Source organism: Macrotis lagotis, chromosome 6 (assembly GCF_037893015.1).
Source record: "Macrotis lagotis isolate mMagLag1 chromosome 6, bilby.v1.9.chrom.fasta, whole genome shotgun sequence".
NCBI classification, from domain to species: domain Eukaryota; kingdom Metazoa; phylum Chordata; class Mammalia; order Peramelemorphia; family Peramelidae; genus Macrotis; species Macrotis lagotis.
The window spans coordinates 61,823,290-61,850,585 of NC_133663.1; the positions used below are offsets into that span (position 1 = coordinate 61,823,290).

Consider the following 27,296-nt stretch of genomic DNA (forward strand, 5'->3'; position numbering starts at 1 on the left):
AATGTAAAAATCTCTGACATCCAAAACACTTCATATTCTCCCCCCCACCACACACAAACACACACACACACACACACACACACACACACACACACACACACACACACACCCCTTTCCAGTCTTCCTACACTTCATACCCCCATTCTTCAATCTAATGACACCAAGCCTCCTTGAATAAGACACTGCATCACTTGACTCTCAACATTGTCACTGGCTTTCCAGTTCAGAACAGCAGCTCCCTTCTCACTTTTTCTTCATCTTTTGAAGACTTAGATCATTGTTAAGAATGTCTCAGCTTGAAATCAAAACAATCCATAGTCATATAAAAAATTGCTCTAAATCATTACTTATTAAAGAAATGCAAATTAAAGCATCTCTGAAGTACCACCTCACACCTCTCAGACTGGCCAATATGACCAGAAAGGACAATGATCAATATTGGAAGAGATGTGGGAAATCTGGGACACTAATACATTGTTGGTGGAGTTGTGAACTTATCCAACCTTTCTGGAGAGAAATTTAGAACTATGCCCAAAGGGCAACAAAAATGTGCATACCCTTTGATCCAGAAATACCACTACTGGGTCTATACCCTGAAGAGAAGATGAAAAAGGGTAAAAGCATCACTTGTACAAAAATATTCATAGCAGCAGCTCTGTTTGTGGTGGCAAAGAATTAGAAATTAAGTGAATGTCCTTCAATTGGGGAATGTGGTATATCTACATCATGGAACACTATTGTTCCATTAGAAACCAGGAGGGATGGGAATTCAGGGAAGCCTGGAGGGATTTGCATGAACTGATGCTGAGTAAGATGAGCAGAACCAGAAAAACACTGTACACCCTAACAGCAACATGGGGGTGATGTTCAACCTTGATGGACTTGCTCATTCCATCAGTGCAACAACCAGGGACAATTTTGGGCTATCTGCAATGGAGAATACCATCTGTATCCAGAGAAAGAATTGTGGACTTTGAACAAAGAACAAAGACTATTACCTTCAAATTAGAAAAAAAAAAAAGTTTTCTTATTATGTAATTTTGCTATCTCATACTTTATTTTTCTTCCTTAAGGACATGATTTCTCTGTCATCACAGTCAACTGAGATCAAGGTATAGCATGAAAACAATGTAAAGACTAATGGAATGCTTTCTGTGGGGGTGGGAGGAGGGAAGCAAGAATGGGGGGAAATTGTAAAACTCAAAATAAATGACATCTTTCTAAAACGAAAAAAAAATGTCTCAGCTCCAGTGAGTTTTTGGCAGATGGTCCAGTTGTCATTCTGTTACAATCAGGTTAGGCCTTTGGCCAATCTCCTTAATTCCTCAACTCTTCTTTCCTTGTCTCTCCAGAGACCTTGTTTCCATTCCATTTATCTTGCTGTCTCATCCTTTTGAATGACTAGAATTGACTGTTTTAAGTCTGACTTAGTGCCTTAAACTAGCTGAGATTTATGTATGTATAGACGCTAGTTGTTTCTTTCTCTTTATTATTATCCACATTCAGTGTTCTAAAATTAGCCAGAATGGGGAATCTGCCACTCAAAAACTGGCATTCTGCTCTTTGAGCCAAAGACCTTGTTTGCTACCTCTGCTTCTTTTGCTTTTTAAGGACATTATCACAATGATATCAGGGATCCCAAAATAATGTTTTGGCAAGTAAATGAGTTTGATATTGGATATTCCCAACATGAGAATGCTATTCTGCAGAGTAATTATGTCATTTAGACAGAAGAAAATGTAAGGCTACCATTGGGGGGAAAAAAAAAAGCTCTTAGGGCAAACCACAGTACACATGCCCCATCCTTCCTTAGGTCAGCATGGATCACTTGAATCTGTGAAATTTAGGTGACAAATATGGGTAACAGTAGTCTGTAGGAAGGGATATTGTGTTGAAGAAGTGTTTCCTACAATCCCTAGAGCAGGATGAAGGGGAAAGTGAGGAGATGCTGAGAAGATATAAATCTTAACATTAATTTTATTTTTAGCCTCCAACTCTTTTCTAGTGCTAGGGCCCGAGGACTGGATCAGATCATGTACTCTAGAGATAGCTCAGCAACTGAGGTGTCAGGGTTCTGAAGCAGATTGAGACTTGAAAAGATATGGTGAGAGTCAAAGCCTTGAGAACTCTGGGTTCCAATTGTGTCGTTGCCAGCGATTGATGCTTTGGACCTCATTGGACCTCAGTTTCTTCTTCTGTAAAACAAGAGGGTTGGCTAGAAGATTTCTTCTAGAACCTTTACCCCACCCTTTCCCATTTCCACACCTCCCCATTAGAAGTCTTTGCTTTCCTAGACCTTCACCTTCTCCACTCAAGCAGACAGAGAAGTTGAGTGCTGCTAGATTCCACAGAATGGTTAGGGTGGGCAAGGGCAAGATTGGCTAATAGATTTTAGAAGCAGCAGCAGCAACTACAAGGGGGGACCTGAGAGCACAAGATTGAGGGGGCCCTTATACTGTCCAGATAGAGAACGGGGAAGACAAAACATTGAGTTAGCTCTTTGGGAATGAGGGATTAGATTTCTTTGCTGTTAATACATCAAGTTCTTACCTCCCTAGACTTCTCAGTGAAGTCAGCCATAATTAGTTGTCCTCCTGAAGATGATTCTTATATTGGGATAGGAGAAGAGGTCTGGTCTGCCATCATATCCGTCATACTCTGAAGACAAATAACCAAAGAATCACAGAGGTTCTACCACTGCTGTTAACTCTGAAAATACCAAAGAGCTCATCTAGGTCATCACAACTACTGTAACTTCAGAAAAATCAAATCAAATTAAATGAAGTAGCTATTAATGACTAAGCAAAAAACTTTATTCCATGGGAGCATGGAAACTAGACATATAAGCTGAGGCTTTCTCTGAGACCTCCTTCAGGACCAGAAGGGGGATCCTGCAGTGCTTGTACAACCACCTAGTGCTGATGTGGAACAATTCTGGGATTACTGCTGTAGCTGAGTTCATTCATAGGGTGAGACTGTCATTATGCCAGACTCAGAGAGCAACTTGCTTGCTGGGCCTTTGATTTGGAAAAACAGGATATTTCCTAATAGTAAAAACAGAGGGGTGGTCTTGACATAGGGGTCCTGACAGTCATGAGATCTGGAGGTCAAAAGGAGTTTTATGAATAACAGTCTTTGTGTTATCGGTGAACAGATATTAGTATTGTTTTAAGTGACAAATTTGAAGAAAGATGAAAATTTAGTTGATATGTATATGAATGTGTGATTTCATTAATGTAGATAATCCCTCCAATAGAAGAGATCACAACTTCTTTTTACATTCCACTTAGGTAAGTCAGACCTGCTCTTTAGGAAAATCATCCTGGCAGCTAAATGGAGCATAAATTGAATGTTAGAGACCTGAAGAGGGAGACCAATTAGAAGGCAATTGTAATAGTCAAATGAGAGGCATCTTGCTTTAGTTTCATGAACAGATTTTCTCAGGATGATCTGGTTTTTGAGGCTCATTTTCTCTTGAACTGATTTTTTTGTGATTTTAATAGGTGATGCTGTTCATAATTTTCTCTCCCCTTCTCTCTAATACATTTTTTCAAATGAACTCATATTCCAAACCTGCAGTGATTGCTCTAACTACCTTCTCTCTCTGACAAGAAGACTGTCTGCAAGATATAGCAATTTCTAACATCTTTTAGCCTCTTCTTTTTGACTACTGTTTTTCATGGGAATCTTGAGGTCTTCATTATCTTTTAAAATATCTCTTGTGGGGCAGCTAGGTGGCACAGTGGATAGAGCACTGGCCCTGGAGTCAGGAGTACCGGAGTTCAAATCTGGCCTCAGACACTTAATAATTACCTGGCTGTGTGGCCTTGGGCAAGCCACTTAACCCCATTGCCATGCAAAAAGCTAAAAAAAAAAATCTTGTAAGGGAGCAGCTAGGTGATGCAATGGAGAGAGCATCAGCCCTGGAGTCAGAAGGATCTGAGTTCAAATTCAACCTCAGGCACTTAATACTTAGTAGTTGTGGGACCCTGGATAAGTCACTCGACCCCATTGCCCCATACCAAAAAAATGACAAGAAAATACCTCTTGTAAGATTTGGGTTTTTCCCTTTAATGAATAAGATTTCCTCTTTTCTCAAACCCACCTGAGGGAGACTAGCTTTTAGAGAAAGAGAAGACAAGATCTAAGACAAACTTGTATAAAGCAGATATCACATGACAATGATTTCAACCCTGGATATCATCGACCACATAGATAATTGCTAAGGAGGATACTTCCAGATTCTTGCAGTTTATACAAGAAACAAAAGGAAAGTTGCCCTTTAAATAATCAGCGTGGCTTTCTTCCATTCCTGAGAAATTTTATTTTGGGGATTGGAGCCGGCAGTTTGATCACTTCTCCCCAACTCCCCTTCCATCTTTCTTCCCCTCTACCCCCCAAAGGAGCTGGCCTACACCAGAGAGGATGGATGGCAGCATAGCAAGAAGACTCTCTACTTGTAAGTCAGATTCTAGTAACTGTGGTTCTCTTCAAAAGGAAATAAATAGATCTTTGCAGATAATGTGACTGTGTAGTGTGTTTCTGGTTGTGACCCCTTGTTGTCTGTCCTTCATTCTTTGGAGAGTATCAATGACATCGCAGGTGATACCTTGACTGCTAGATGGCACAATGGATAGAGCACTGGCCTTGAAATCAGGTGGACCAGAGTTTGAATCTAGCCTCTGACACTAGCTGTGTGACCTTGGGCAAGTTACTAAACCCTGATTGCCCAGCATCCAGGGCCATCTTCAGTTGTCCTGAATCATATCTGGCCCCTGGACCCAGATGGCTCTGGAGGAAAAGTGAGAATGGTGACTTAGCACAGCATCTCCTCATTGACATCCAGTCCATGAGCTTGTCATGGAATTATCTCTCTGATATCATGGTCTTCTTCAAAAATGAAGGATAAATATTATTATTATCATTATTATTTATTGATTCAAGTGAGGCAGAGCTGTGCAAAGTCATCAACCTTCCTCTTTTCCTGAGCCATTAAAGTTCAGTGACAAGACAAAAGTTAAGATGAATATTGATGGCCCAGGATGCAGGGATGACTGGCATCCTCAATGTCTGACCAAGTTACACAACACTTGTTTCAGCCATCTGCCAGGCCGTTGGAACAAGTCGTTCTTATCCACCCATTCTGCCTGGGGTAGTCATCCTGACTCTCCATTCACAGTGCCACCTATTGCTCGAATACTTTATATAATTTTATCCCCTCTTTCTTTAAACTGTTTATATTTCTTTTGTTTCACATAAAAGCTATAATTGATCATAACTTCTCTATTAATTGTGTATAAAGGGGGACTGAAATGAAGGATGCAGGTTGCCAACTTGTTTACAAACTCTCATGACCCGCCCTGTTTTGGGAACCCAGAATATAGACATTACCAGCCCACCAGATTTCTCTAAACTTCCCCAAGAAGGTATTCCAAAGGGAATATAACTGGATTCTAAGCTGTGTACAATGGATGGTTAGGTCCAAATGAGTGTCAGAGATGGCAAAATGCTACTGAAGCTCTGAAGAGGAAGAAATCATTGAAGGCAGTAGCTATATCATGCCAGAAGTGTGCCTTCAGTAAGCTGTATGTTAAAGTATGAATGAGTGATATTGAGATAGAATGATAAAAACATTTTAAAAAATAGAGATAGAGCAAAACTTCTGAGATAAGTTGGCTGGTTGGTTGTTGTATTTCAATCTGGAAGAAAACCAAAATGATATCACTGTATTGGAATCAAGGTGCAGTGTATCCTGACTGTGGCTGATAAGACCAAACAAGCTCAAAATTCTCTACCATGGCTCAGGGCATAAATATGCTGAGCTATACTGAGATCTCCTATGCTGAGATAAGTACAAACACAGGGACGCTTGGAACAGAGAAAGGTTACCCATCTGATTAGAGGATTCAATATAGGAATAGCAATAAGGCTAGCTGTGTGACCTTGGGCAAATTGTCCAATTATTTTTAGTCTTTATTTGCAGGCCAAGAAGTTTGGAGATTATCCTGAGGGCAGTGGGGAACCACTGAAAAATTATTTAGCAGGTAAGTGATATAACTAAAGGAAGCTATTGCCATCATTTTTCATAGCACTTTAAGCCTTATAAAAGTTTCCCCCTCCCCCCTCCATATGATTATTATTATATAATTCCCACAACCCTGTAAGATAGATTAAGGGAAGACATCCTCCTTTTATGGATGAGGAAACAGAAGCCCTGAATTCTCAGAGCTTTTGACTTAAAATTCAGCAATCTTCACACAACATGCAGGTTTCAAAATTTGGGACATTTTTGTAGAGGGGGAAGGCTATGTGGAAAAATAATAGTAATTATTATATATATATATATATATATATATATATATATATATATATATATATATATATATAGAGAGAGAGAGAGAGAGAGAGAGAGAGAGAGAGAGAGAGAGAGAGAGAGAGAGAGAGAGAAAGGAGAGGAGAGAAAGGAATAGAACATGGAAAATGGGAAAGCATCTAAGTGTTCAACTCCATCCTTTTCCCATCTGTGGAGACAGTTGGTGTAGAGGAAAGAGGACAATTTCCAGGGGGGAAATTGCCAGTTTTGCACACGGAAAGCCCTCTTTCAAAACCTGTGTATGGTTATGTTCAAATGAGTGTCAGAGATTGCAAAATGCTATAGAAACTGGAAAAGCAGATCAAGCCACACCATGAAACTATGAATGAATAATCTTTAGATAGAAGGATGAAAACATTTTAAAAAAGAAGAGACGGGGCAAAACTGCTGAGAGAAGTTGGTGGGCTGGTTGGTTGTTGCCCTTCCTTCTGGAACAAGACCAAAATAACAGCACTCTGTTGGAATCAAGGAACAAAGACTTTGTGTTCTCTAGTTTTTTCAGTCTCAGTTTCCATAACCGTAAAATGAGAACAAAACTTGTATTCCCCACCTCTGTCCCTTGGACTTCAACTCTCCCCCTTTGGACATCCCCAAGGGCCACTCGAGGTAACCAGTGCGATGGGGGGGTCCGCAGCCACCCCGAGATCCGAGATCGGGAGGGTCAGCCCATCCGGGTGGGCACAAAAGGCTGACACTGCCCCCCTCGCCCCCCAGGGACTTGGGGAGGGAGGAGCCGGGCAGAGCCCTGCGCTCGGGGGGCTGGTGCCCGCGGGCCGGCTGCGGCCCAGGTCCGACCCCAGGAGGAGGCAGAGCCGGGCCGAGCCGGGCGGGAGCAGCCCCCCAGCCCCCCGCCCCGGGCAGCTGCCTCCTTTGCCCTTCTCTTAGCTTTCCTCCAGTCCTTCTCTCAGTGGATGCTTCCAGTTCACCAGACTCGGGGCTGCAAAGGACTGCGATGTCGTCTACTTCTAGCCCCTCACTTTAGGAGGGGGAAACTGAGTCCAGCGAGGCGAGTCCACCCAAGTGGCCAAGCACAGGCTTCCAGCCCAGGGTGCTAGTGCCACGGTGCCTCTTGCTTGTTCTGGATCTGTCATCCAAAAGGCTACCGGCAAATGCCCACCACCAAGATCTCTCAGCCTAAGCCGGAGAGGCTTCAGTCCTTTCGCCACATCCCACTTGCCTTGCCGAGGCATCTTTTAACACTGAACACTGGATTTTTCCCAGCTTCTTCCTGCAACATGGTGAATTTATCTGGTCACTAAAGACCAGAGACCAGAATCTGGTTGGTATCACTACCTCAAATTATGGCACCACAAGTAACTATGGGAACTGACAACCTTACTTTTTGTTCATCTCCATCCTCTAAAATGGAAGAATGCCCTTTCACTTACAAAAAAAAGGTTTTGGAATGATAATTTTCTGCTTCCTACTGAATTTCCAAGAGGTTTCCAGTGTTTTTTTTTTTTATCTGTGGGCTATCAGTCCTTCATTATGAGCCCAGTTATGTGACTCCCCTCCTCCAAAAGAAAAAGGATTAAATCGCTTCCTTCCTTCCTTCCTTCCTTCCTTCCTTCCTTCCTTCCTTCCTTCCTTTTTTCTTTCTTCCTTCCTTCCTTTTTTCTCTTTCTTTCTTTCTTTCTTTCTCTTTCTTTCTGTCTTTCTGTCTTTTTCTTTCTGTCTGTCTTTCTGTCTTTCTCTTTCCTTCTTTCTGTCTTTCTTTTTCTCTTTCTTTCTTCCCTCCCTCCCTCTTTCTTGTTTCTATATTTTTGTTTTTGTCTTTTTAAAAAAAAAGTTCTAGTGCTTCTAGCACGGCATAGAGGGATTCTGATATGCTTTGGTGAAATAGCCACTATAATTAAATCACAGATTCTTGAAGAATTTAAGACTATTAAGGAAATAAAACTAGCATATGACTTCTTAAAGTGATAGAAGGAGAATACAGTGATTTTACAGCAAAAGATTTCCCCTAATACAGATATTATTCCATAAATATCTCTTTTACAGTCCCTTAAATCCTGGGGCAGAACTAATGCTAAAGAATACCATATATTTCAGCTCTCTATTTTACTTCATTTCCTTAGGCAAATTCCTTAACTATTGTGTTATTTTTTTTAATCTGTGGATAACCAGAAGCTCATGGCCCCAGATCAAAAGTTTCTCCTCATTGATGAAAAGTGATTACTTGATGCTTCCTGCATAAATTTGGGTGGGGATGAAGAGAGCTTAAGGAAAGGTTTGGCTTCCAACCTAGAGAAGTCTCTCCTCATTCTCTGTCAGGCAAGAGAATCATATATAAATAGGTTTGAACTCCAGGTTACATGTAAAATGGAGATAAAATTATTTGACTACTTCATAATATTTTTGTGAGGATCATTGAAATAATTGATGTAACTATTCCAAAGAGATCATAAAAAGGGGAGAAAGACCCACATGTACAAAAATATTTATAGCAGCGCTTTTATAGTGTCAAAGAACTGGAGATTGAGGGAATGCTTATCAATTGGAAAATGGCTGAACAAATTGTAGTATGTGAATGTGATGGAATACTTTTGTTCTGTAAGAAATCATGAGCAGATGAATTTAAGAAAAACCTGAAAAAATTTACATGAAGTTATACATAATACATTATACACAGTAGCATCAACATGGTGAAGTGATAAAAAAATAAAAAAAATAAAAAAGGATTAAAATTATAGACTCTAATTCCTACCCATTTTAAAGGTGAACAGAAATTAAACCAGTTTCCAAAGACTTCAGAACTCATGAGCTGTCCAATTATGGCTTCTGAGGATTGATAAGAAACCAACCTCCTCTAGGTAGAAAGATGATGGATTGGAGATGCAAAAAGAGCCACCCATGTTTAGATGAGGTCAATATAGGAATTTGTTTTGCTTGACTGCCTTTATTTACCACAAAAGACTAAAATGTTAATAGGGTAACCTAGAATACTTAAGCAATTTAGCAAGTTTCAAAACTAGACTTCAAAGGGAAGAAATTTAAATAAACCAGACTGTAAAGGATAACCAGAAACTAATGGATTTGACTTAAAACAAACAACTAAAATATATACCCTAAAAAAAAATAAAGGCAACATTTTGGTGTTTGTTCTGTAAATGTTATATTTTAACCCACTGATGAGAATGCATGGGAAATTATTTTTAAATTATATTTATTTACTTTCTTTAGAAAATTAATTTTTATGGGGCAGTGGCCAAAAAATATTCCCTTAAAAGAATTCCTTACTATATGACCATGGTAGAAATGAAAATGTGGAAGGGGGAAATATGACATTCTGAATCTGAACACTAATAAGAAATTTGAGTAAAAAATTCAGTAGAAAGGAATAGTCAGTTAGAGGATGATCAAGTTACAAAGAAAATACAAAGGAAAATTCCTCTATTCTAAGAAGGACACCCAAAGACAAACATCTAAAAACTGCAGATTAGATCTGAATATGGAAGTAATCTTGGCAATTATTGGACCAATGAAAGAACTTGGAAGTCTCTTTAAATGACAAAATAGTTGAAAGACCAACCAAATGTAAAAATGTGAATGATTTTTAACATTCACCTCATAGGAAATATAGTGTGAACAAGATTCCCAGAGGTGACCCTAAATTTCTCTTTTGTCAATTCATCTTACACAAATATTATTACCCCCAATGCATAATTTGTGGGTCTGTAAATTAATGACTCTGGAGGTGAAGTGATTTACCTGAGGCAACTAGAAATAGCAGAGTCAAGATTCAAAGCAAGCACCTAAGAAACACACATTCCCATCCATTGCACTTAACTTTGCTAATATCTTTTGGCCAAGTCTATTTTATCATTATTTGCATCTGATTTTGCCTTGCTATTCACTTATTAACTACTGTTGAGTACAGAATTTTCAATAATGACCAGCACAATAGAAAATGAAATATTAACTGGAAGATATAGTTGCCATCCTCAGGCACCTTTCAGTCAGAGAGAAATGGAAAAACCAAAAAATGCCCATGTACAAGAGTCATGACTACAATACTGTATCATTTCCTAAGTGAATCCACTTTATAAAAGAGTCTTCTCAGCATGTAGATGATGAAACCCAATAGTCTGACTTTTGCCTGGTCCTCTAGGGAGAATAGTGCTTTAATGAATTCCAGTATAAACTCCAATGATAACAAACTGGCGCTGAACCAGCTATTAGTGATTCTTGGATAATATGCAAAAGTGCTAATATAGTAAAGGAGATTAGCAGGAAATGTATTGATCTGACTAGACGCAAGGGGGTTATATTTGGGAAAATTTGACACAGGAGGAAAGTTCAAGTTGAATTTTGAACAGGGAGGCAAGGGAAAAAAAGAGAAATGAGTGTTCTTAATGAGGTGTATAGCATGAGTAATATCCTAAAACAAAGAAATGAAAGAACTTTAGATCATGGATTTAGTACTAGAAGGAACCTTAGAAATGAGCTATTCCAACTCCATTCTTACAGATAAAGAAATTGAGATATAGAGAAGTTAAGCCCAAGGTCACATAGCTGGCCTTTGAAAATTGTATTTTGAATGAATATGAGTAGATATAGTGCTGAGAAATGAGGAATGCAAACTGCTGAATTAAGTGAACAATTGTAAAAAAAAAATCTAAAAATATGTAGTCATAGTCAAGTGTTTTAGTAGGATTGAACAGGCAAAGAGAAAAGAAAATAAGAGTTGGTTTAATGGAAAATAAATTTAAAATGATATCTTGTTTTCCAATAAAAACATTACCTTCCGATCTTCAACCTTATGGATTAACAAAAAGTATGAAAAAAAGGGAAGAAATATTGTCATTTCTCTTTCGACTTAAGGTCATAGATAAGAATCATAGAATTTTGAGAGGGAGCTTAGAAATTCTCCAGTTTAATCTCCCAACCAATATAGGAATCACTTGCAAAATATTCCTGAAAGCGGTTAGCCAGTCTTAGTTCAAACAATTTTTTTTGAAAGGGAGCTTAATACCTCAGAAAGCAGCTAATTCCTTCAAAATTAAAACAACATTAAATGAGCCAAAATCTGCTTCCATGAAACTTTCTCTCTTTCCACCTAGTCTTCCCTTCTACCTTCTGGAAATCTCTAAAATAAGTGATCCCCCCCACACACACACACACATGATAACCCTTCAGATAGATATTTGAAAATGCTATTTCCCTTGTAAATATTTTCTCCTCAAGCTAAATATCTCTAGATCCTTTCAACATTCCATATATGACATGATTTCAATATCGATTACCAGCCTGCTTGCTTTCCCTAGATAGGCTCCAGTGGTGAGGGTCCTTCTTAAAATGGAAGGCCCAGAATTGAGTATAGTATTCCACATGCAAGCTGTCCAGCTCACTGGGACAATTTACTCTGTGCACTTTATTTTTATTAAAGAAGCCTCAGATGACCTTGAAGTTTTGGCAACTGTAGTTGGTAGATAAATAGATAGATAGATAGATAGATAGATAGATAGATAGATAGATAGATAGATAAACAGACAATTATTATGTTTCATATTGAGACAAGCTTCTAAAACTTTAAATGTTTTTCATGTGCATTCCTGTTGTCAAGTGAATATCCCCCACCTTCTTTTTGTGATTCATTTTTCAATCTAAGCAATGATTGTATAGTTATCACTAAAATTTCTTCTTGTTAATTTTTTTTTTTGCAAGGCAATAAGGTTAAGTGATTTGCCCCAGGTCACACAGCTAGGTAATTATTAAGTGTCTGAGGTCAGATTAGAAGAACTCAGGTCTTCCTGACTCCAGGGCTGGTACTCTATCCACTACGCCACCTAGCCACCCCTCTAAGGTCCATTTTAAAGAAGTTTGGTTTTGAAGTGGGATAAAGGGTTAAAGCATCTGGAACATTAACTGGAAGAATAAACATCAAGACAAAGCTTCTTAGAGTTGAAAAATACTGAACACATTTTTAGGCCAACATAAATGAACCAATGCAACTATGGATAAGGTATCTGGGAACCTGGAAGAAAATCCTGGAAGAAATAATGAAATGGAGTCAAGACCACAAAATAAATTAATTTTGAGTTTGAAGAAGGAAGGATATTTGAGAACTCTGAGTTGGAAAAGGAAAGTAGAAAAATGAATGGGTATTGTTGCTGAGAATTCTTCCTCAGTTAAAAATGTTTTTTTCTCAGATTTTTTTTTGGTAGTACTTCATATTTCTTATTATTTCCCTTTATCACATCATATTTTTTAAATTTGTGACTTGGAACATTTTTCGTGTGATTTTGATAACTTGCATTTCTTCCTATGGGGAATACCTCTTGATAATTGTTGATCATTTTTCTATTGAGAATGGCTCTTATTCTTCTTACATAATTGTCTTGATTCAAAAATATATCTTGGCTATCAGACTAGTATCATAGAAATTTGCTGCAAAGTTCTTCATCAGGTAACATTCTACTCTAAATTTAAACTGCAGTAATTCCACTTCTGAAAAAGTTTTTCAACATCACTTACTTGAGATAATGAAAAAATATAAAGGACAGAGGCTTAGTAGTAAGGCAGCAATTATTAAAATGGTATTTGCTAAGAAATAGAAAGGTAGATGAATGGAACAGAATAGACTTACAATTTACAGAACAAATAAATATAGTAACATTGTATTTGACAAGTGTAAAGACTTGAGGTTTCAGGAAAAGAATTCATTTTTTGAAAAAAATATATTTTTTTGGAGATAACTTGATTGCAGTATGGAAGAAAGTGGGCACTGACCAGTATCTTACATTATCTACAAAGATGAGGTCAAAATGATTACATGACCTACATATAAAAGAAATCGTATCTATACATAATACCATACCAAAGAAAACACATTAAAGTGTTATTTAACTCAAATGATTAGGGAACCCCAATATCTGTTCATTTGGACTTTCTAGTCATGCAATGATAGAATCTCTGCGTCAAAAGGAAATATATCTGAACAAAAATCATCAGACACTAGAAGGCCATTGCACTTTTTTAGTGCCCAAATACTTAAGAAGTGTTTTCTTACATCATGACTCAATTTACTTCTTTTCACCCTTAACCTTTGTCCACTATTTCCGGATTCTGGAGTCAAACACAATAAGTGTAACCTTTCTTCCTGATGATATTTCAGTCCAGATCTATGATTCCATTGGTGTGAGAAACTTTAGGCAAAAGAGCTCTTAGTAAGGAAATTCTTTCTACCAATGTAAATGAATGAATGAATGAAGCCTTTATTAAATATTTGGTTGTGCTAAGCATTGGGGATACAAAGAAAAAAATCAGACAATTTGACAGTCTTCTCAAGGAGCTCATGTTTTAATTGGAGAGAGAATACATAAGGAAAGTTTCAGCTGCAAGGCAGATGGAATTACTCCTATGGTACTTATGATGTTGCAGCAAAGTATATGGTAAGGTCTCTTCTTAATGTCATTTCCACTAGTATAAGCCTTTGTTTCTGATGTGGAACCATTAAATGATGCCAAGAACCTTGGGAGTAAGAACTTTCTTTTTGACATCTTTAATAGATGTGGCTGTAGCACCCATAGGACCAGTTGCCAAGCTACTTTCCACAATGATAGCTATGGACACTGAGTGGGATGCATTGCTATTCCAAAGGTACTTAGATTCAGGAATCCAGGGCTGTCACCAATGTCCTTTGAGGAAATATGATCAAATGGTGATCTTGCTTGCTTCAACTAGGTGGACTTCACTCTCCTTTGACTGGCAACTGGTTGACATTTGGTAGGGATGACTGACCCTTTCTCTACAGGATTTGACTGTCAGTACTGGATTGAAAGGAGGACTGGTAGTTAGATTAGCAACTAATCTACAAGTTAAGGTCTTAGAGGATTCTTAAGAGGAAATGAGAGATTAAGTGATTTAGCTACAAGGACACAATTAGCAAGCAGAATTGAAGCTAGATCATCTTGATTCTGAGGTCATCTCCCTATCCACTAAAGCTGAATATACTTAGTTCCATCTGTGGATCATTACATTATGTGATCATGACTTTTTTTTTTTAACCATACTTATTCTCTTCTAGGCACTCTCCAAATTATCAGTGAATTCCTTTCCAAGAATGACTCCCAGAACTGATCTCCAAAGTCCAGATGTTATTTGACCAGAGCTGTGTTTTGAAAGATTGCAGAGAATAAGAGAGAATGGAGAAGAGCAAATGTCTTCAATTCTAAAAGACCTGAGAATGTAACCTGTAAATTATACATCAGAGAGCTTGATTTGGACTCCAGGAAAAAATCTACAATATATTATTGAATAGATAGCTGGAAAATAAGTTGACAGTAAAGTTGTAATCATAAGATCTAACATGACTATCAAAAACATGCTAGAAAAATGACATTTACCTTTTTTTGGTCAAGGTTCAAATTACCCATGTTAGAGGACATTCCATATCCACTAATATAACTAACAAAATGCGATACATCCTCATCCTTCTATTTTATTCAGGGTATAATGTCTTTTTGATGGAATGATAAGATCAATTAAATATGTAAAGGTATAAATTATGTATGCGCAAGTCCTAGATACATCTAATTCATCAAAGGTATAAACCAAGTACAAATTGAACCAAAGAAGAAAATGTCACACAGGAAATACCTAGTGGTTGATTGAATAAAATAAGGTGTTTTCTATATTGACAAAAATGCCAAGTCAAAATGAAATCTGACATTCCAATAGCAGGTCAGTTTAATGGTGGAGCAGCTCCAGAAAGACTCATCTGGAGGGGAGGGGATGGAAAAATCTCAATCTTTTCTCAGCTACCCCCACCACAGCATGGATTTTGTGACCTTCGAAAGGGTCAACAATTTAAACTTCCTTTGACATAAGAAGCAATGCCCCCTAGTAGTGACTGATCGTAGCATCTTCATTAGATGCTTAAGACTCAATTAAGAAACACAACCCCAGAACTCTATGATTCCAACTCTTGGAATTCAGCAGAGAGCTACACGATCAAAGAACTCTATGAAGACTCCACAAAGGGAGAAATGGTCTTCTAGCCAATGAGGAGCTGTGAGTAATCCCTTTGTCAAATATGCTTTTTTAATCTTGAGCTCATTTACTTTTAGGAGGGAGAGTCTCAGACTTTTAATGGATATTTTGTACCACTATTCTTATGAGTTTAGTGAATATCTCTTTCTAAAGGCTAATTAATTTTGACTAACTGATACTCAATGGGGAACCTACTGAAAGAGGACTTAGTGACAGTATTAGAAAACTACCACTTAGTTCAGAGTTTTTGCTAGAATCCTAGGGGAAACGGTCATCATTCATTCTATGGTAACCCAGACTCTCTAGTGGGAGTTGGAGGAAGAGGCCCAGAGAGGGCCTTACACCTCGATCTTAGCAATATATTTGACAATGTCTCCCATGCTATTCTTGGATGTAGTTAAGTTGGATTTAGAAATGTTGAATACCAGGACCCAAAGAAAAGTAATTAATGATTTGATGCTAATTTGAAGAATTATCTTTAATGGAATTCCTCTAGTCTTTTTAACTTTTTTAATCATTAACTTGGATAATGGCATAGATTACAAATCATTAAATATGCACTTGACACAAAGCTGGGAGCTTTAGATAACATTGAATGGCAGAATCAGGAGCCCTTCAAATTCCGAGAATCTAAGATAATGAGCTGGATTTAACAAAATGTAATAAAAGGAGGATAAATATCAAATATTACATTTGGTTTCCAGAAATTCACTTCACATATATCAGAGAGGAAAGCATGATTAAAAAAAAGTTTGAAAAGAATGTGAGGGGGAAGCTAGGTGGTACAGTGGATGGAGCACCAGCCCTGGAGTCAGGAGCACCTAAGTTCAAATCCGACCTCAGACACTTAATAATTGTCTAGCTGTGTGACCTTGGGCAAGTCACTTAGCCCCATTGCCTTAAATAAATTAAAAAAAAAGAATTTGAGGATTTTAGTTGTCTGGAAAAAGTGTGAGTAAATACTGTAATATGTATAGTGGCCAAAAAGCCCCAACATGAGCATCAAGAGAGGTAAAAACTACCACCTTGGAAATTACAATTCTGTTTTTCTATTGGGATCAGACCCTATCTAAGCAAAGTATTCAGTTCTGGGAATCACATTTAAGGAGGGCATTGTTGAGCTGGAAAGTTTTGAAAGGAGGAAAACCAGGACAGTGAAAGGTCTGGACATCAAGCCATATGAGAATGGCTCAAAGGAATAGAGGATGTTTAGGGTGAAGAAGAGTTTGAGGTGCTATGGATCCACAGTGAAATGATGGTAATATTCAAGTATTTGAAGGTCAATCATGTAGAAGGGGAAATTGACTTTTATTCTTGGTTCAAGGAAGAAGAAATGGAGGAAATGGTTCAAAGTTGAAACGAGGCAGATTTAGGTATGATATAAGGAAGAGTTTCTTAATAATTAGAGCTATGTAAAAGCTGTGAGGGACTACTTCAGGAAGCAATGTATTCCCGCCCCCCCCCCCTTGCTGGAGACCTTTAAACAATAGGTGGATGGCCATTTGTTAACTATTTTGTACAAGGATTTATGTTCAGTTAGAGCTTGAATTAGATGTTCTATGATAGCCATTCCAACCTTGATAGTTTTTGATTACATAATCTCAAGGAGTCTTTCCAATTTGAAATCATACTATCCCAATCAGATCTGTTAGGATCTCAGGATGATAATGTTGAACATCAATTATTCCAAGTCCATATCACAACTATCACTGAAGTCTATGTAGGAGATTGAAATAAGTGTATACATGTTCTGAACATTATTTTATCAATAAAATCATTGCTATCACTTGGTTTTTTTTGTCAGTGGCAAAATGGGCTGCAATAGCGAAGCATGCTTTATCAAAACTTTATTACTCTCCTTTTTTGGTCTATATTTTCTTTTGCAACATGGCTAATATGGAAATATGTTTTGCATGAATGAACATGTATAATCTATATCAAAATGCTTTCCTTCTAAGGAGGGGGAGGAGAAGAAGGAAGTTGGAATTTAAATTTTTAAAAATGTTAAAAATTTTTGTTTATATGTAATTGAAAAAAAATTAAATATAAATAAATAAATAAATAAATATGGGTTGTATGTGGTCCCTTTAAAAATTCTCCTTAGAGATTTGAATCTAAGTCTTGCAAAAATGTTTTCTAACAATAGAGCAAAAGCCCTTTCTGCAGTAATCATGGAGAACTTTATTACCATTTCATCTGACTGTGCAAGAGGAAACAAGTCATTAGCATAGAAATGATTCTCATCAGCTGTGAAACACAACTCTTCTGTACAGGAAAGAACTGGACGAGAGAGGATGTGAACTTTTGTGTGATTATTTTTTTAGTAAATGGAAATGTTTGACAATCAATGTGCTTTTATGAACCTCTCATTTCAATGAATTTTTTTGTTCACAAAATTTCTCTTTAGTTTTTTTACTCCTTTTAAATAGAGGAATTGGATGCAGTAGCTGCAGAAATAGGTTCATTGGGAGAACTTTATTCAGTAGAAAATTTTTGATTCTAAAAAGGGAATTTACTTCTTACTTGGCAAAATATACTTTACTGATGTCTTTTATTTTTAAATCAGTCATTTCCTACTTGCACTTCACTACAGATTATATATACCCTTCCTTGAGTCAAAAAAAAAATAAGCAAAAATCCCAGAGGAAGTACCTGATAATGTATGTGATGTTCTGTTGTAGTAGTCCCTGATTTGTCTACTGTGAAGGAGATATCATTATGGCTTGTAGGATTTTCATTGATTTTTCTATTATTCCAAGTCAACTAATAAACTTTGAATGATCTATTCATTAACACTCCTCTAGTCACTAAATTGATATACATGTTTATTTCTGTGGGGTTTTCTTAGTTCTCCAGATTTTGTTCTGTATTAGTTCATTCAAATCTTTCCCTTTTCCTCTAAATTCTTTATATTCATCATTTATTACTGTACAATAATATCATTTACATTCATATACTATCATTTTTCAATCAATTCCTAATCCACAGACAACCACATTGTTTACAGTTTTTTGCTACTACAAGGAATATTGCTATGAATATTTTGGCACATATATTAGACCCTTTTTTTCCCTACCTTTGACTTCCTTGAATATATACCTATTAGTGGAATCAAAGGGGAGTAGAAAGCATAATTGTGTTTTCTTGGGTAATTCCAAATTGAAAACCAGAACTGATGGTTTCCCAGTTCTACCAAGAGTGAAGAGATGAGTGTGCCTATTTCCTTCCCCTTTACCCTTTCAACAGTGACTATTTCCATCTTTTTTTCACCTTTGCTAGTTTGTATGATGTAAAATGTCATTTTTCTCTTATTGATCTGGAGCATATAGTCATTTAGGATTTCTAATCTTTATGAAAATTATTCTTCATGTATTCTGATCACTTTGATTTTGAGAAATTGGCATTGGCATTATAAATTTGTGTCAATTCTCTATATATTTTGGATATTAGATTTTTTACTGATATTTGATATATTTTGCACTACTGTTCCTCTTTTGATTCTGTCTTCATTGATTTTATATATGCAAAACTTTTCATTTTCTTTCATCAAAATAATCTGTTTAATGATTTCATCTCTCCCTTGTTTGGGAAAGGACTCATCATTCTCTTCTATTTTGTGTGTATTTGTGTGTGATTTCTTTATATTATATATAGTTTTGAAAGAAGATTGAAATTATGATCTTTAGCAGATCTCCAAGGCAACACCCTTTCAGTGATTAAGATTAAGGCTAGGTAAGAAGGTTAGAAGGACTTCAGGGAGATGATATCATGACAAGCTCATGAATTGGATTTGAGTGAGGGGGGTCACACAGCTAGTAAGTGTTTGAGGCCAAATTTGAGCTCAGGTTCCCCCTAACTTCAGGTTTGGCTCGCTCTCTCTCTCTCTCTCTCTCTCTCTCTCTCTCTCTCTCTCTCTCTCTCTCTCTCTCTCTCTCTCTCTCTCTCTCTCTCTCTCTCTCTCTCTCTCTCCACTATGTCAGCTAAGTACCCAAAGGACTAAGGCAAGCAGGAAATGAGGCACAGAATGGTGGTCTCCTTTACTAGTCAAAAAAAAATATCAGTCTGGAAAGGGAAGGCTCAAAGGATTTCTTGCCAAAACAGAAACAATTGCTATTTACAATGACTCTGAGCTGACTGGGGCTTGGCCTGGTATCCTTTGTTGTTGACCAATTAATGTGAACAAAAATGATAAGAAAGAAATCTAGCCAGTAAACCCCAAATAATCTTACAAGGTTTCAGAGATTAAAATTTACATTCCTTTATGCTGAGAACCTAAGTGGAAAAAGGAAAGGAAAGGGAAAGGGGAAAGGGGAAAGAAGGGGAAGGTGAGAGGGAAAGGTGAAAGAGACAGAGAAGGGGAAGGGAAAAGGAGAAAGGGAAGGGGAAGGAGAAGGGAGGAAAAAGGAAAGAGGAAGAGGAAAGAAAAGGAAAGGAAAGGAAAATGAAAGGAAGAAAGTTGGGTTGCTTGCTCACTTGATCAGTTGGATCCCCAATAGCCAGCTCCTTCTATTTTGTTTGTCCTTCCTTCTCGAAGACCGTGACATCAGGGAGGTGATGCCATGACATGCAAATGAATTGGATTTAAGGGAGGGAGGGCTATGCAAAGTCACCAACCTCACTTTCTTCTCAGGAGTCATCTGGGACCAGTGGCCAGATATGGATCTGAACCACTGAAGATGGCCCCAGAGACAGTAGGAGACTTTGTCCTTTTGAAGCTCTATTTTATCGGGTCTCTGTTTGACTGTGGCAACACCCATTCAGTGTTTAAGGTAGGTTAAGCCTTCCCATGTCCCAGGAAGACTCCAGGAAAGAGCATCACCAGAACTGAGGTCAGAGGTTGGGGTTAGGGCTAACAGTGGATTAGGAAGACCAACCAGACTTCTGGAATGGGATTGATCACTTTAGGATCAATCCCAGGAAGCCTTTCATCTATGTCCAGGAACCAATCCCAATTCAATATAACCTTCAGGGTAATAATTTGCTACACCTAATAAACTCTGAAAACTGGTTGTTCGTGTTATTATGGCACTTCAACTCAAAATACGTGAATGATGCTGACATTTGTGGATGGTTTTCTGGATGAAGAATTCAGAACTGCAAACAGCCAGCCTAGATTGCCAGTTGCTAATCAGAAGGAAAGGTATTACCCAGAAACTAGGCATAAAGGATTTCTCTTCCTCAAGGACTATGTCAGAGGAGAAAGAGATAACTGACCTGGGGAGAGAACTACAGTGTGGAACTGAGAAGAAAAAGTAGACGCATACACTAAGCCAGATAAGAGTGAAGAGACTCAGAAGTCTAAACTGTATATCAGCAGATTGCATGCTCTCATATAGATTGTGCAACAAAATTCCTTACACTCTAGACTGTGAGGTTAAAATGGCCAGCTAAGAACACTGTGATTTGTTTTCTGGGGGGGGGGGGGGGTTGTTTGATTTTTTTTAATATAAGACCCTCCTTATCTTACCTTAGTTAAAAGTTCAATAGCCATTTGTGTACCAAACCCCACCAGTGACTGACAGAGAAGCTTTGACCTGCTCTGTTTCTACCCTGGGCTGGTTCACCCCTCCTTAGGCAGCATGGCTATCCCCGCTTCTGGGGGCTTTCCAAATCGGAGCCAAGCCTGGTGTAGTCACCTAGTTAACTTTAGTCACTGCTTCCAAGGTCATATGATCCACCAGCCTTAACCTCCTCACTAGGAGAAATTCCTGGTCTATGCCACCATACTTGGAAAATAATGTGATATGGATGCCTTATTATGGAGAAGAGTACGGAAGCACAAGGTGAGGCTAGACTATAGTACTAACATTCCATTGAAAGAGGAGAATCCAATAAATGACTTGGAATAGGGATGTCTAAGTGACCAGAGATGAACTTAGGAAAGAAGTTTTGGAATGGGTTTCGCGACATGTGTTCAGAGCAATTTATAATCACACACACACACACACACACACACACACACAGACTTTTCAGTTCTAATTCTGTGTGATATAAATATAGGAGCTATTTCCCCCTCACTTGAGTGTGTGTGTGTGTGTGTGTGTGTGTGTGTGTGTGTGTGAGAGAGAGAGAGAGAGAGAGAGAGACAGAGACAGAGACAGAGAGAGACAGAGATAATGATAAAGATGACAGAGACAGAGAAAGACAAAGAGATGGAGACAGAAACAAAAAGACCTAACCCTCCCCCTCCCACCTTTTGCAGTGAATCATGCCTCATGATTAACAAATTCTACCCAAGAATTTGTAAAATTCTTTTTAAAAACTTTGGCTACTACACAGTCCCTGTCCTAAAGCCATGTCAGAGGCAAACGACTCTATCTAAAAAGGTACCAAATCCAAGGTGTAGGGAATGTTGTAATGGAATGGTTATATGTGTGATTCTGCTTCTCTCTGTTGATCGGAAGGGCAAAACCTAGATAGTATTGCCAGAAAGTGATCTTTGCTTTAGCCAACTAATGAATCAAATAATTTACACATATTAAGTGGCAATTACTCCAGGTTTTCCACCCCTAGAAGATGAATCTGTTCTTGAGCTTAAACATCTGTTACTTTGCTACATTGATTATTTATTCCTGAAAGCCATTTCTTCAGTGCTAAAGATTTCTAGGTGAAGAAAAAGAATTAAAAACCAGCTATTTGGTCATCATGATCATAACTCAAAAGCTTGGCTGGCGTTAACTGGAACGTTCAGCTGGTACGTGTTTGGAACTCTTTAAATCAGCAAGTTGATCCTTGAGCAATAGGTATATATATTTTAGCAAAAATCCCTTTTTTCCCTTCAAGTGATTGTCACAAAATAATTGCATAGATTCAAAATAAACATTACACATGTTGCACTGGGTGGTTCAGTGGATACTGTCACAGGTCTGAAGTCATCAAGACTCATCTTTCTGAGTTCAAATCTGACCTCAGATACTAGTCATGCGACTCTGGGTAAATCACTTAAAACCTGTTTACCTCAATCTCCTTATCTGTAAAATAATCTGGAAAAGGTAATAACAGACTACTACTACAGTATCTTTGCCAAGAAAATCCAAAAATGGGGTCACGATAAGTTGAATTCAACTGAAATGACTGAACAAAACAAAACAAAGGATACACATGTGCATTCAAATATAAACCAGCAAACCAAACAAACAAAAAGATCTTCATATTGAAAATGCATTACAGTGTAGATAGAATTGGTTTCGGAGTCAGAAAACCTGAGTTCCAACCCTGATTCTGCTCTTTCTTAGCTCTGTGATCTTAACCCCTCTGGACCAGTATTCTCATCTATAAAATGATGGAATATGGACATGGAGAGAGGGGCTTGGGTATTCGACATAGAAATTTCTAAGCTTCCTTCCAGCTTCAGTAGCAACTGGATCCTGGAATCCAAGAATCTGCATTCAAATCCTAGTTCTACCACTGACTGACTTCTTCCTTATCTTTAAAAATGAGAGAATTGACCTGAATAAATTAGTGATCTCCAACATCCCCTCCAACTCTGTATCTATGATCCAAATCCTATGATCTAGAAGGAGAGAAAGAAAGAGATGGAAAAATGTTCTGTGTTAGTCATTTTTCAAACTTCTGAAATGTCAGTCTTTTGTTTCACCTGATGATGTTTAGTCAAACAGATCCTGTAACTTCTTGAGTCTTATTTAAAATAAATCAAATTAAAAAAAAACCTAACTCAGCTTATTCTTCAGGAAATTTATGTTTATATTAGGAGCCAAAACTCTTTTTAAGTATTTTATAAATGATTGCTTTGGGGGGGAATCTGAGAGTTGCAGGAAACTAGTAAAGACACACACACACACACACACACACACACACACACACACACACACACACAGTTCCAGAAATGAGAGGACTGAACTTTTTCTCCAACCAGGATTCCTTTTACTGTTATCCATGGCAGAGCATTTAAGGTTTATTGACCAAAGGGCAGCTAGGTGGCATAGTGGATAGAGCAGTGGATGGAGTAGATAGCAGTAGATAGCAGCCCTGGAGTCAGGAGCACCTGAATTCAAATCCGGCCTCACACGCTTAATAATTACTTAGCTGTGTGACCTTGGGCAAGTCACAACCCCATTGCCTTGCAAAAACCAATAAAAAAGAAAAAAGGTTTATTAACCAAGTTGAAATATCTCACTTATCCCCACTATTTTCATCTGAAGTGCATGGAATCCGCACAAAACTCTTCAGTCAAAAAAAAAAAAGGACTTACTAGGTGGCCACCTAGTTGGTGATCCAAGATAAAACTACATAGAATAATTAATGAGCAAGACGATATAATAACAAGAGATAGTGTGGTACTAGATTTGGGTGTTAGATTTGGAGTTAGAAATTGTGAATTTGAATCTAATACTACCCAGGTATCCCTGGAAAAGTTCCTTGACTTCTCTGGACCTGTTTCCTTATCTAGAAAATGAGGTTGGAGTAGAAATTTCTAAAGTTTCAGTTTTGAAAGTCTATGATCCTGTGAAAGTGCCAAAAGTTCATGGTATAAGTGCTTTGGGGATTTAGAGGAGGGAAAGAACAGACAAGTCTAGATTATTAGGGAAGTGTTTTTAAAGATGAGAGAGAGCTTTATAGTTGGGAAGATGGCGAGGATTTGGATGGTGTCAAGAACTCTAAACAATGGGGAGCAATGTGAACAAACTCTTACTACATTTTTTTCCAGGCTATTATATATATATATATATATATATATATATATATATATATATATATATATATATATATATATACACACACACACACATACATACCCTTATATTCCTCCTATTTGCCCAATCTCTTATCAGGTCTTATCATTTTGACTTTCACAACCCCTCCCATATATATCACTTTCTCTTGACTCACACAATCACTACCTTACTGTAAGTCCTAGTCACCCCTTGCCTGGATGTTGCAATAATTTGCCAGAGCTAATATATGGCTTTTTTCAATTGTCACGTTTTGTCTTCTGTGTTCAGATATTGAGAAGTTTTCTTGCATCACCTACTGCATTGTGATGTTCAAGATTTTTTTGTCATTTTCTTCTGTGTAGCCTAGGATCCTTCAGTTGTCTCTATGCAGCCTCTCTTTGAGAACAAAAGGCTTTTCAGGGCAGCTGAGATGGAATACCTGCCCTCTCTAGAGTCAGGATGTCCTGCGTTCAAATCCAACTTCAAACACTTGCAGCTTACAAACTGTGTGACTTTGGGCAAGTTACTTAATCCTGAGTGCCTCATCCAAAAAAAAAAATCAACGTGCTTTGCTTCTACAGAGATCATGTGTTCATTTTATCCACATTATCCACATTATATTGTATTTGTATGTCTCATTCATAATTAAATTCATAATTAAAACTTTTGTTTCTCTAGAGAGACTCACCATCATGGATACACCATGCAAACCATAAATTTTATTTTCATGATTCTTATTTCTTTCTTGAATCATCTGGGACCATTTTGCTGTATTCCCATGCTCTCCTGAGAATCCATAAAGTTCTATGCCTCGTCTAAAGTGAATTCATTTCCCGTTGTCTTACAGTATTTTTTTCAGAGATGACTGGGTACTTTTAGATGCTTGGAGGCCATCTTTTTTTTTTCTGCAACTAATATTTTCAGTGTCGATTATCTTCTTGTGGTCAAGGTTTTTAACTGAGTTTTCTCCCACCTGAGATATCTGGCAAATTGCCTTTTTTTTTTTTTTTTTTTTGCTCACATTCTAACTTCTTTGATGATAAATCTTCAGGGTTGAACCACAAAGCAGTTTCAGCCTCCTCCCTTTCCTTCAGGCTTTGTATAGCAGTCCTCTCCCCAAACTCTAATGTTCAGCTTCAGTTTCTTTTATTCTTTAATTCTCTGGTTAATCACTACTGCAATAGAGTCATACTTCCACTAGACTATTCCTTGGTCAGGGTTGGGTTGTGTGGGTAGGCAGAATCAATCTCTGTTTTTGTTGTCACAGGATGTTCCTGAAGGCAAGGACGGGGTGGGCTGTCAGAGACTATCAAAAGAACAAGAAAATTAATCTCAGAGCTCAGGCTTGTGGATCTTACTCTATTACCCTGCCAGAGCTTGAGGGCAGGGGAGGGAGAGGCTGCTGAATGAGTTTATTAGGGATTAGAGATGAAGTTGTTACTTCATTAGACTTCTTGGACTTTTGGCTGCCAGACTCAACTGTAATTACTTTCTCCAATCCGCTCCAATTTCTTCTCCACTCATCTGACAAAGTGATTTTCTTGAAGCATCAGGATGACTATTACTCCTCCCCACCCCAGTTTCAACCTATCAACTCCGGTAGTTCCTGATTTCTTCAAGAATCCAATGTAAAATCTTCTTCTTAGCATTTAGACATTTTACAACCTAGTCCCTTGCTCTCTTGGCAGTCTTCTTACATATTTCTCCCTTCTATACATTCTACAATCCAACTATACTGGTCTACATGCCACACATAACACTCCCAACTTCTGATTCAGTTTATTTGCATTGACAATCCCAAATGAATGTAAAGTCCCACTCCATCACCTCTCTGCTTCTTGCCTTCTCTGGCATCCTTTTTGACAGCTCAAATCCCAGGAGGTATCCTTACCACCACTTCGCTATCCTTACCACCAGTTCTTGCCTTCCAGCCATCTCTCTGTCTCTCTGTCTCTGTCTCTGTTTCTCTCTCTCTCTCCCTCTCTCTAGCTCTCCTCCTCCTCCTCCCTCCCTCTTCTTGTTCCCCTTTCTCCATATATGAATTATCTATGTATTTAGATAAAATATGTTTCTATGCATATATTTATGTGTTATATGGGGGTGTATGTATATCCTAAGTACATAATTAATATTAAGTCATCTCCCCTAATTAGAATGTGAACTCCTTGAGTTCAGGGAAAGAGTTTTTGCCTTTCTTTGTATACCCTTTGCTTAGCAAAGAGCCTAGTACATACTAAGCCCTTCCTTAATAAAAATGTATTGACTGATTGACATGTTCAATGTTTGAAATGCCAGGATTGCTACAACATAACATGCACATTCCTAAAAATGACCACACTAGGCAAAGTTACACAAAAACCACAGGGTTTATAGGAAAAAAGTGGGATGAGGGTACAATTCTAGCCATAGACATTTCTTTTATTTCTACAACATTGTTTCTGATGTGAATTCCTTTATGAACCAGTTGTTTGAGAGAAATCGCGTGTTCACTCTTTCAAAACATTTTTTGTCTATTTTTGTTAACTTATGAGAATGTTTTTCCACTTATGTATAAAAATAGATTTTGGCATTCGTTTTGTAAGATTCTGAGTTTTAAATTTTTCTTCCTCCCTTCCCTGCACAAGATAGCAAGCAATCTGATATAGGCTATGCATGTGTAATCATATTAAACATGTTTCCATATTAGTTATGTTGTAAAAAAAGAATCAGAACAAAAGGGAAAAATCATGACAAAGAAAAAACAAAAAAGTAAAAATAGTATGCTCTAATCTACATTCAGACTCTATAATTCTTTCTCTGGCTGTGGATGGCATTTTCCATCACTAGTCTTTTGGAATTATCTTAAATCATTGTATTACTGAGAAGAGCTAAATGGATCATAGTTATCATTGCTCAATGTTGCTGTTTCTGTGTATAATATTCTCCTGGTTTTGCTCTCTACACTCAGAATCAGTTCATGGAAATCTTCCCAAGTTTTTTCTGAAATCTGCTTCCTCATCATTTCTTATGGCACAACAGTATTCCATTCCATTCATATGCTACAACTTGTTCATCATTCCCCAACTGATGAGCATCCACAAGGTCCAATTCTTTGCCACCACAAAAAGAGTTGCTATAAATATTTTCGTGCATGTGGTCCTTTCGTTTTTTATGATCTCTTTGGAATACTGACCAAGTGTATTGCAAGATCAAAGGATATGTACAGTTTCATAGCTGTATAACTTTACCTCAAGCTTAATCCTTAATACCTCAAT

At 37.7% G+C, this 27,296-nt stretch overlaps 1 long non-coding RNA gene across 1 annotated transcript in view; it reads right to left on the reverse strand.

The window, feature by feature from the left end:
- Positions 1 to 2,026: 2,026 nt before the first annotated feature.
- LOC141491657 (uncharacterized) overlaps positions 2,027 to 27,296 on the reverse strand; it is an 85,865-nt gene continuing 60,595 nt past the window's right edge. Inside the window, exons 2-3 of the long non-coding RNA XR_012469696.1 lie at positions 2,551 to 2,658; positions 2,027 to 2,195 (exon numbers count right to left, since the gene is read on the reverse strand). This is a non-coding gene — a long non-coding RNA (uncharacterized LOC141491657). The remainder of the gene's footprint in view (positions 2,196 to 2,550; positions 2,659 to 27,296) is intronic.